The sequence below is a fragment of the Symphodus melops genome (assembly GCF_947650265.1).
Source record: "Symphodus melops genome assembly, chromosome: 9".
NCBI classification, from domain to species: Eukaryota; Metazoa; Chordata; class Actinopteri; order Labriformes; family Labridae; genus Symphodus; species Symphodus melops.
In genome coordinates, this window is record NC_136699.1 from 3,431,839 (window position 1) to 3,444,109 (window position 12,271).

Below are 12,271 nucleotides of genomic sequence, written 5' to 3' on the forward strand. Positions count from 1 at the left end.
TAAACCTTGCTCTAAAAATAAAGTAATCCTTGGAATTACTTAGTCAGTCTTATTTTTTGGGGGGAAATTTGCAACACAGAATGAAACTTTGAAAGCTTGAACACCAATCAAATCACGTCTTATCAAAGAGAGCAAATTAGGTGTTTCTGAACGCAGATTTGAAAGCGGATGTTGTTAACTGTAACATTTCAGAGTAAAATGAAATCAGGAAATGTTCCTCAGTTATGGTCAATATAATGTATGGTCATCCTCAACACTTTCATCTCATATTGCAGCATTATGTATTATGGGAACATGAGACTCGCTCCTTAAAAACCAGAGACGCACACATGCACTCACACACATACACATATAGGCCGTCAGTCAAGTAAACCAGCTGAGAGCGACATCAAAAAAATGACGTCTTTGTACATTCATCCATCTTGAAAATGCACCAGTAATAGCAACAAAGTGGTTTTTCCCCCCAAAATGAAGTTTTACTTAATCAAATCAAGGGTCAGAGAAACATATCTGCGCGTGAAAAGGACAGGACACATCAGGGTTAAACCGATTACATCCTGTTAAACAGGCATTTCAGAGTCTCCATCTCAGACACATTTTCCTGCCTTTTCCAGTAATTTTTGAAAGCCTTCAAGCTGTAATAAAATATCACTTTTTGTGCATTTGTGCATTAAACACTCTTGGTCTCATTGCTTTTTTCTGATGATAATCACATTTCCCCCGAACCCTCCCCCCCTGGTCTATTCCCATCTCCCCTTTTAAAGCACTTTGCTCCTGTTTCAGTGAAGATGACACTGACTCGGGTTGGGGTGAGGGAGGGAGGGGGAGGAAAAGGGAGAGGGAGCAGGAGGCTTTGGCTAAAATGCAAAGCTTTAGCTGGGGCCTCGTTCTGCAAGTTACATGGCGTCACGTCTCATTTTCACCGAGCAGGAGAACGGCCCCTGCCGCCCTCTCAGGGACCCTCGTAAAGTGCTCTGATGCTTCATAATGCAGATCATTACTTAGAATGCTGCTGAGGACCCCAAGTCCCCACTTAGCTGCCGAGCCTCCCCGAGCCCCCGCCATGTTATGTATCCCTGCAGATCCCCCGCAGACACTCTGATTGTCCATTCCTGCCCGCCGTCGCCTTGCCAGCACCGGGCTTTATTGACATTGAGTTGCCCCCACAAGGCGGTGTTAATGCGCACGACAAAGATGTTTCTTTCCCTCGGTGTCATCCTAAAGGTGCTTACAAGCCGCAGGTTATTGAAACACGGAGCCATAAAGCAAACAGAAATATGACTTAAGATGCGATTGCACCAGGTGACCAATGCTTGAGCGCAATCAAGTCATAGGCAATGATTTCAAGAGGAGAACAAGCGGCTGTGAAACAGGCAGGGAGACGGAGGCCACATGAGGCTCCTTAAAGCTGCAGACGGGAGATGAGAGAAAATTGGACAGTCAGATCTCACAGCTGGAACATAAAGGCTCAGAGTCTGAGTCTGACCCTGAGAAAACAACTCTGATTTTTTTCTGAACAGGACCTGTGTTACTCGCAGATATTCATGCATTGGTTTAACATCTATGTATCAGCCAATTTCAGCTCTCTTCATATTTCAAACATCTGCTGATTGGCAAGTATTGTGTCATGAACTGATGTCAGCAGCAGCTGTTTATCTGTTGTGTTTGTAGCAATATGACACCATCAAACTGCAAGCTCGGAGCCTTTATTTTCCTCATTTATCATGCCACTTTGTTTCCCAACTGTACGTCTGGGTCGCCACTTTACCTGATTGCAAATAATTTTAATAATAGCTTGGCGAGCAGCAGGAGGTTTGCCAGACGTGCCATGAGTGACACTGATTTAGAGCTCGAATCTTTGCTCTGTGCAACAGTATAAGAAACCACAAAACAGGAGATAGGTGTTAAAAAGAAAAAATTAAAATTAAAGCCCAGCCGATAATATCGGACCGATATCGGCCCATCCAGTGACTATCGGTGTCGTCTACTTTTAATCACAGATATCACTCGATTTATTAACTGGTCAAAAAGTATTTCATTTGAGTGTCAATGTCTTACTCTCGCAGTTGTCTTTCACCAGCAGAGGGCGCTATATGGACTACAACAATCTTTTCCAAAAGTGTTCGATAGCTGCCTTTACTCAATAAATGTGTTTCTTTTATCTCTACGGATCGAAGATAGATCAAAGACAGATATTGGCCCTTTTATCGGTTTTAGCATCGATATCAGTATCGGTTTGAAAAATCGCATATCTCTCGGGCCCTTCTGAAAAATGTCAGTCTGTCGGGAGCTGCGATGTGTGGTGAAGCTTGTTGCCCAAATTATGAGGACATAACGAAGGTGAAAGTGGCCACGACATAAACATGACATATCTTTGAACTAACTCCTGATCAAAGTGCTCTGAACCTGTTAGATAACTGTAAGATATTAGATAGTTTTGAGGATACAATTATCTGGGCCTCCGCATGGTATGAGAATTTGCGCCGTCCTCGAGCAATCATTTATTCATTCACACAATTAGAAACAACACAGCCTCTGATTTATTAACTCTTTCCCTACCTGGACACTGTCGAGTGAGCACAAAGAGGCCTTTAGGTGTTGAGAGAGAGAGAGAGAGAGAGAGAGGAGGAGTGGATTTAATGAAAGCTCTGGCATCTGTATCCGATTCATCTTGTCAATGTTGCTCCACCATCTCTGCCCCAAACCAAACCCCCAGCATGCCTTGCCAGCCACTTTAATTACTTTTCCTTTTTGCGTGGAATTGCGACCCGCAGAATTGACAGACAGGTGCAGCGATCCTGATTAATTAAAATAATAAAGAGCGGGAGGAGAGCGCGAGGAGGGGGAATATCAATGTGTGGACAACTTCTCTTGATGGGCAAGCGGTGAGGGGACGTCAGCGCTGGGCGGGGACATTGATTCACTTTGTGACAACAGGGTGGCCTTGGGGCTTGACAGGGCTGTATGGAAGAAAGGCTGGGAGTAGGGGGAGGACAAGGTGGTGGGTGGTGGTCCCATTCACATCCTCAGGGCCTCGGTGTTGCTCCCTTATTGGGAACACGAAGCCCCTTGATGCCTGAGCAGCTGCAGTGTCCCAGTTTGGAAAGACCGGTGCCATCACACCCTTCCAACATGAGAGGAGTTAATAAAAACACCTCCAGGGATTCATCAGCTCTAATAGCCAGATATCATCTGAGCAGACAAAGGACACATCTCTTTGAATGATAAGCCCTAAGAGAGCTCGAACGTATAGTTATTGTCCTATCACTTCCTCTTTACATATCGAAACCACCAAGAAAGTTTAATGGACTCCAATCATGAGTTATAGACTCTAAAGGAGAAGTGGAAGTCACCCACAGAAAAATCAGAATAGCCTTAGAACTGCACATTTTCTAATGGCCAGCAGAGGGCAGCGGTAAAGATTGATACATTTTTTTTCTTTTCGATTGCAATCTCAAAAAAAGTACTCAAGGCTTTTTAATACTCCCTACCAATGTGGTATTTTACTATAAAAACGTACTTTACTGAACACGTGTGAGGCTGACCTCGAGGTCTACTTCTTATACGAAGTTTCATGCTTTAATGGTGATTTAAAGACTCAATCAAGAAGAATGCACCTACGTATGTTGATAAGAAAAATGGAAAATATTATTCAGAAGATTGAAAATTTGCATTTAAACCAACAATAGATGGGATTTTTTTTCGGCCAACCAATGGTTTCTTATGTAACACAGTGCTGTCGTCTACTCGAAGACATCAAACATTATGAGAAGCCAAGGACAAAGCCCACGGATAAGGTACAGTAATATGACTATGAGTTTTAACATTCTGCTTCATGCTTTGCTCACTGCTGTCTTCGCCAACATGTAAACACCTTTTGTCCGGCTTCTTGATCAGTGATTCCTTTTCTCTTTCTGGTTTCATCTGTCACCGTCCTCTTCGGTCTCTTTTGTATCAAACAGTAGAGAGACAGCTGAAGGCTGCTGTATGAACATAAGCGGGATGACCAGCTCGCTGCCAGAGTTACATGGTGCTCAAAACAGAAGACCAGGGCGCACTGAGACACTATTCTCCCTCTTGAAGGTCAATGTACTATGAGTTTGACTTTAATACAGATATTGAGACGGAAGAGTTACATATTGTTACTTTAAGGGATTTTTTGGTCTGACGCTTACTGTAAATTAAAAATGTTTAAGCATTTCAGGCCAACCAAAAGTTTTGGTTTTACTTAAATGAAAGGATTGATCTGACGATTTCATACAATGACTCATTTTGAGTACATACCGTCCTCGAGGGCGAATAACAAAAATAAACAGCCGACTGTAATTGAGTTATTTTCGACATGTTCTGCACGTCAGCATTTCTTAATCCTGGGCCGGCAACGGGACACTGCCAGTAACATCCACCCATATTGTGGACTGAAAGCTGAGAAGTGTAAGTTTGTGTGCGTGAAAGCTGACCTGCAGAGCCCACATCCTCAAGCTGACACTTTAGAGCTGCTCTGTCTCAGCTGAGCGTGTCAGAACAACAGAGACGTGGAAAAGGCCGGCATGTTTACCACCTCTCTGTGAAATCAAATACAAGCTGCTCGCAGCCGCGTGAAAGCAACAGATTGAGTCACTCACAGATTCAAAGGTGCTCTGATTCACCGCAGAAATACAAACTCCTCAATGCCTCTTTGGGTTGTGTTCACAGATGAACGCAAACACTTCAGACAAACACTACGCAAACAGCTCCAGAGTATGGAACTGATTTTAAAGGTTGTATATTTGTGTGTGAGAGCAATGTGGATTTATCATGTAAAGATACTTATGATGTTAAATAAAATCACTCCTCAGAGTTTTGTTGTATATTTAATATGTACAGCACGGACACGCTCGTAGGGGATTTACCCCCAGAGCAAAACTGCACACCTTTATTTTTTTAGCCGATTCTTCAAGTTCATTTTCCTTAACTTTATATAAACGTTATATGCATTCTAAAGGTAGGCTGCTCTTCTTCTAATTTACTGTCTTTCTCTTCTATTCCAACAACCCCAAGAAGAAAGATCGTGTTTTTAGACCAAGTTAAATTCTGATACATGCAGATGACTAGCTTCTATTGATGCACTTCTACTGATAAAGCTACTCAAAACACCTGTACATAACTACTATTAAAATAGTACCATACTGTATTTCTCCTCTGTGCATCTTGCCGTTTTTTGCATTTCACATGCAATTATTTTTAACTAAACCGTAAGTTCATTTTAAGTCATGCAAATGTTTAAATTCTGCTTCCATTTAAATTTGTTCCTTTACTTTTTACCCTGCACGTATTTTCCTGGTGATCCCATTTTTTCTTACTATAGAAAGAAAGTAGGATACTGGATACTGTTTACATTGTGATAGCACTATTTCTTTAAAGGAGGCTCTAAATAGCTGTACTTACAGCGGCCTTTTGGGTAACTGTGTCAACTGAGCAGTATTTTTTTGTGACAGCTCCAAGACGTTTAGGCTGAGTGGTGTCTTCACAGCTGAGATGAGAAAAGATTTCTCAGTGAGCCTGGGCAACTGAGAGCGTAATACGCCACCTAATGGACAAATGATGCTCAGCATGTTCAGTGACAGTCACTCATGTTCACTGAGCTGAGAGCAGCTGAACAGGATCATGATGACGGATGGTAACCAGTGACTGCTTTAAAATGAATGGATTTTTTTTTCCCCCCTCTCAAGAATTTTCTGCTGAAGTTTCCCTTTTTTTTTTTGCTTTTGCCTGAAGTTCTGTGACAACTACAACAGGGTTTTTTAATACCATGTATAACTCCATGTCACAATCCAGTGACTTTAAAGGTCACTCAACATCACACATCATCTCAATCAAATGTGTGAATTCATGACTGTGTGATCTAACTCTGCAGAAGCTTCAAGCTGATTTGTCCAGAAAGAGAATCTAAATGAAATACAAAACCAGACGTATCACTAAATTGGGTTTTAATAATCTGGCTCCACTTTTTCATTCTTTAACAAGGGGATAATACTATACTATAAAAGAGGAGAAATTGATTTTTGCTGTTCTTATTAATGCAACAAAGTCAAAAGCTCTCAAAGCAGCTAGCTATTTGATATATTCATAATCAACTGCACTGATGTACTGTATAACGGTCCTTAACGGCGATGGATCTGGCAGGAAATGAAACAAATTCGATTGGCTTTCTCTTCCGTGCCTGAAGATTGGCTGCTTTGTTTCCTTTTGATTGGTCAATTAAAAGTGTGCTTCCACTTTCCGAGCCCCGGACCCATTACAGAAAGTAATTTCAAGAGCCAAGCTGTTTGCCCTGCGCTGTCTGCAGCGAGGAATTCCCTCTCCACTTTGGCCAAGTCAGGCCGAGGGAGAGAGAGCGGGTAATATTAGCTCCCGTTTTATTGAGAGAGCCATTAATCGTAGCCTTCTGCCGCTGACCTTTTGACCCCTGCTGACCTCTGGACATCATGTTACCAGCTAGGAAAACTGGACTTAAAGCAAGGTGGACACAGCGCCCCTTAAAAAACGAATTACAGCTTTTAGCTCACTCATTTTTCAGTTTTGGCTCAATTTTTCTCCGTTTTTTTCGTTCATCAGTCTCAAAGGCCGGGGGGGGGGGGGGAATCAGGAAACTTGGTATAATAAGATCAACTCATACATTCCTCAACTTCACGTCACTCTATTTCATTGTTGTTGTTGTTGTCCTTTGTTAGAAGTTAGTTGTAATGTTAATAAGGTTTGTTGAATTCTTAAATTCAGAACATAGCAATTATTAAAACCCAACTGAGGGGGAAAAACAACAAAAATAAACAACAGATCACATTTTGAAAGACTAAAATATTACAGCAATAAAACATAAAGACTCAGCATGAATAAAAACAAATGAAACACAACAATGTAAAATAAGACGCAGAACATGATGGAATAAAAAAATTTCTTTGACTGCATGTGGACTTCAATTTTTTACCCCTTAAATGCTCATATTTATATGAAGTTAAAATTACACTTATGGGGAAAGTAATAACACACATCAAGCACTACGTTTAATGCGTTGTGTCTGAGTGTGCATTCATAAGTGGCACATTAAAACAGAACTTCTTTCACCAATTAAGCTGTCTTTTGTTTGGCTTTTTCCCGCTTTTAAATCATCAAAATGACTTTTCATTGAAAATCATTTTAATTGTCTTAAGTTGCAAAATTCAAAAATGTTGTGCCCACGCAGTTTTAATTAATACTGAGGAGGTCAGCAGTTTAAAAGATGACAAACTCTTTTCCAAAGAACTGCTTGGGCGCACAAAACATTAAGGCAGCGCGAGAGCACATGCATTAGGCGATGGAAAAACATCCAGCCAGGTGGGGTGGGGTTATGTGCAGTAATATCCTCCCATTAAGTATCCTACCTATCTAATGCTACCATTAAGTATGCTGCGTCTTTAGCAGGAGCGTACAGTTTCATTACTAAACTCTGACATGACTGCGTTGCTTCGTGTGCAAACTACGCTAATAATAAATGTTGACAATGTGAAGTCTTTATGGAAGAATATGTGAGCTGTTTCATTTCCAGTTCCTTGACAAGCTATTGTCGAAGATGATCGCTGAATGCATTTATTGCAGCTTCATGACGGGTCATTTAGGAAGTATCATCCCTGCAGTACTTTACAGAATCTCTTTATCAGCTGTCGAGCGCCCCACAAGAGAAGACTTGTGTAACTTTATATAGGCCTTTGTCTGATGGCTACATAAACTGCACTCTACCTGTTTTTCGACAGCCAAGTCTTGGGCCCAGGACGGGCGTTGAAAGCAAATACCTGATTGTATTAGTGTCTCCCCTTTAAGCTGTTGTCACCTAGCTGACCGATTATGGGCAATTACCTGCTCTGTCGGAATCCTAGCCGAATAGATTGAATTCAGATTGATTTTCGCCCAGGAAAGAGGAGGGAATTTAAAGCCTTTTTTAATTGGGTATTTGGTGTGTGCTGATCTGAACACCGTGGCCTTCCCGAGGGATCCTTTATGGGCCAATAATGGCATTGGAGTGGGGGGGTTGCTGCAGTCTCGTCTGCTGACTCCCTCCCAAGGCCATAACCCTGCATTTGCTCTGAGTGCTTTTCTATTATGCATTGATAGTTGAGCATCAATCAATAAGAGGGGAAACAGAAAACCCAGCGAAACCAACTTCTTAAGTGTAAAATGCCTCTTAATACCCGGGGCCTTTCAAACAACTTAACCTGGACGCTTTTTACCCTCGCCCTTCCTCCCTCTGCTCTTTGAGGGACACTTACCGGCGCCTGGCGACACAATGTTTTATTTAGGAGGGCTGGAAATGTGCAGCTCTCAGGTGAAAAAGTACCACAACCCTCTGGTTATACTTCAGCAATACATCACTGTTTGTGTGTTGTGTTGTGTTGTGAGTGTGCAGGCACCAAAACAAGCACGAGGAAACGAAATAGATCATTCCATTTCCCATATATTTACAGGTTCTGTGATTTTCCTGCTCTAAAAAAACCCTTACTGACAAAAGCTCAGAAAACAAGTCAGAGGCAAGAAAGTCTATCATTGACTTGGTGAGTCAAAAATAAGCATCCGCAAGGTTGTTAAGGACGGCAGAAACCCGGATGATTGAATTGTGAATGTAGCATGTCTTGAAATCAAATCCAACAAATGATTTAAGGATCATAGGAAAAGCATGCCTTGTTTACATGAACTTTGCTGTTGGTTCAAAGATGAAAAGAAAAGGAGTCACCTTTCATACAACCTAAAAACCTGGGCGATTACTGGAAGCAAAAAAGATCAGAGACTTAATCCAACCAGCAGATAAGAGGGCGGCGCGGATCGGACCCCCACATTGGAAGAGATAAGAGGAAGACAGTCACAGCAATGGCCAGCCACACAGCACACAAGCCCACCTCCAGCCGTCTAAATCTCCCATCAGCACCAGTCCCCACCGGCCCTCCTGTCACCACTAATGCACCTTTTCCTATAGGACGAAGCCCCAGATGCAGTAAGGTTATCTGCGGCTTTGCAGGATTTCTCGGAATGGGCAAGTTCACCTTTCCTTTAGTCCAGATGACAGGAGACGATACAGTTGGAAGGATCGATAGTTGGTCCCTCTTTGTTGACATTATGGATCTTTATCAACCGTTGATCGCAGTTTTACGTAGCAGCAGGTTAGGATGTAGGGTGCAGATTTAAAAAAAAGACACTTCATTTATTCAGGAGGTCTTGTACAACATTATTGTGAGGAAAACTGATTTCCCAGAATGCATTTATCTACATTCAGGTATTCCTCATACTGTCTCATTTCCTATGCAATTAATGCCGCTTTATCTGCAAAGACAATAAGTTTTCCTGAATATGAAAATGTGAATTATTTTACAGTTTGCCTGTAAGAAAAAAATCTTTGTAAAATTTGAATTGATACAAAAAGTTTCATTGAAATGATCTCAACAATAAACGTTGACAATATAATATATGACTAAACGGTCTTGTTCTTGTCGTTTTGTTGATACTGTATCATGGTTTTCTGTTGTGATTAATAAGTCTGTTTTTTTTTGTATTTTTCGTTGTTCACCCATTTTTAAAAAATACAAGTCGATCAACTTTGCACATTTGATATCTTATTTTTCGCTGACTCTCCTGCTGCTTTAATACTCTTGACACGGATGCTCCAAATAAAGTGTTTTGTTTCTGGTTTCTCTGATCTAATCTTGCATACAATTATTTAAAACAGGTACAAGCTGTAACAACCTTCGACCATTTCACACATTACATGTGAGCAGAAATGTATTTGTTTGGCGTACTTTGGTGTCTTATTCGTCAGCTCAGTTGGACAGGGGGAAGAAAAAAAACTCTGACTGCAATGTACCAGTCTTTGTTCTGATTTAAGGAGACACTTGTGAATCTAAAATTTGGAACTCATTCTTCCAATTATTCGACTTGAATGCAGGTTAAGTACAACCCCTCCCTTGTTCTTGTTGAAATCATAGCCTCGAGTACACCATTATAAAATATTAGTGTAAATGATTAATTACCCCAATACCAAATACCACACTCTAATGGCCAAGTCATTTTGTAATCAGTGTTCGGCATATTAAAAGCTGTCATTGTCTCCTGTGAAAATGTCATCATGGAACGACAAAAATATGAAGCTGCTTGGGGGGAGGTTTTATAGGGTGAGGATGCCCCCAAACTACTTTGGTTACACAAACTTTGTTTTCGTCCTCAATGCATCAGAGCCCTCTCTCTCCGTCTGCCATCTGCTGCCGAAGAATCTGTTTCACTCGATGAGCCAAGCCCAGCCTTTATTGGTCCTAATGGCACTATCAGCTGAGCCGCCAAACCCAATTACCTTTTAAAAAGGGAGGCCACCCTAGCTAATCATGGCTGCCTAACCTGATTTGCCTGTGATGAAGAGACGGGATAAAGAGCAGTTAATGGAGGGAGAATGATCTCACAAATACAAAAAACTCAATTCATTTCTCCGGGAGAGCAATCTGTCCGATTCAGCCGTAATGGAGTGGAGATTCATTAGTCCTCGGGCCTTAGTAGTAGCACCGTCCCCTTATCAACTCAACGACAAAGGAACATTCAGGATGCTCCTTAAATACATCCATGTTTTTATGAAGGGACATGGACAGGTGCCATATTGGATGGATGAAGAAGAAGGGTGGCATTTTCTTTTTTCAATATGACATAAAACTAATATACATGGCAGCCATTTTCTTCTGAAAGTACCTAAAGTTTGAAGCTTGAATTTGGACATAATATTGAGTGGCAGTATTCAGACCTGTGAGTCATTGAATAACTTTAAGTTTTTATTTAATTTCTGTGCTCCCTGATTGATCTCAGAAGGAAAAACTATTTAAAAACCTGGAAGGACACAAAACAGAAAGGCCTCCTAATTTATAACCAAGAAGCTAACGTCAGAAAGATTACGTTTTCTTCAAAGCTATCCCTGGCTAACATGAACTTTTATATTTAAATACTCAGTTGATCATAAAACCATGCAGTGTTTAACAGACTAAACAGACTGTTAAACCTGAACTGGTGCGATCACCTTTGTGCCAGGCTGGCTCAGAGACTTTCTTCACGGATTAAGACTGTTTAGTGTTCGCACAAACATTATGGACACTTTTACTCAGCGGTACTGAAAGTATCATCAGGCAACAGGATGCTGGATTTCCGGACCTGGAGGATCGAAGCCCCAACTTTCTTGGAGAGAGACGACTGACTCCACCACTGACCTACAGCCGACCAAAATGTTTTTTTTTTTTTACTCTTTTGAAAAGTTATGTTGATACATGAGCATTTTTGGGTTGTTTAGTTTTACGCTGAAGCAGGGTTGAGCTATTTATGGAGATCACTGCCTCTGGAAAGGAAGTCTTGGTTTTGACATCTGTTGACAAAAAGTTTCCGATGTTCAAACTGTCTAAAAAAAAAAAATTTGACATTTCAAAGGTCTTACCATTGAGTGTATTAAACTGGAGCTACGTGTCAAGTGAAGACATCCAACATCCGCTCTGTGCTCCCAGCCTCATTATCTGGCGTGTTCCCATGATCATGTAAGTGACACGCATGAATGACCAATTGATGCCAAGAATGTCGTGCAGAGTGAAGGGCCAAGGACAGGGATGACCCGACCCCCAACCCTACTGAATCCATACATCGCTGCAAGTTTAGCTCAGCCCGGCCCAGATATGATCCAGAGGACGTCGGCTGGATGGGGCATAGAGCCAAAGCCAGAGTTTGCAGACGGACATTAGGCCAAAGCCAGAGTTAAAATCCTATTAGTTTGAGTTGGGAATCGGATTATCGTCGTCGAGAATCACTCGTCTGGCAACTAGGGTCTAATTTACGCCAATCAACGGCAATTATTGAGGGGAAGGGAGCCCCTATTAGAGAGCCTCATCCACTTAGTCTAATGAATGGGGAAGATTCAATCTCGGCTGTGGAGACGCAATGGAGAGCTGCAGCTGAATGCGACTGCATCAGCAGGCTACAGACGAGCTGCTGTTATTTGTCAACGGTGCGGCGCTGTCACAGCTAACATGCGTTAGCCGTGGGGCGCTAGGCTCTGGTTTCTGATAGTTTGGGGGCACTTTGTCCTGTAAAGTGGTTTAGTTGCTCTCTGTATCAAACTTAGGTAGACATATGTCTGTGTATACACTGTGTATTGAGTCTAAGGAGCAGGACCTTTTAATGGTAATCATAAATCATAAACTCTTGAGATCGAATGTTCACCAGAGCAAATTGCAGCCCAACTTGAACTCCC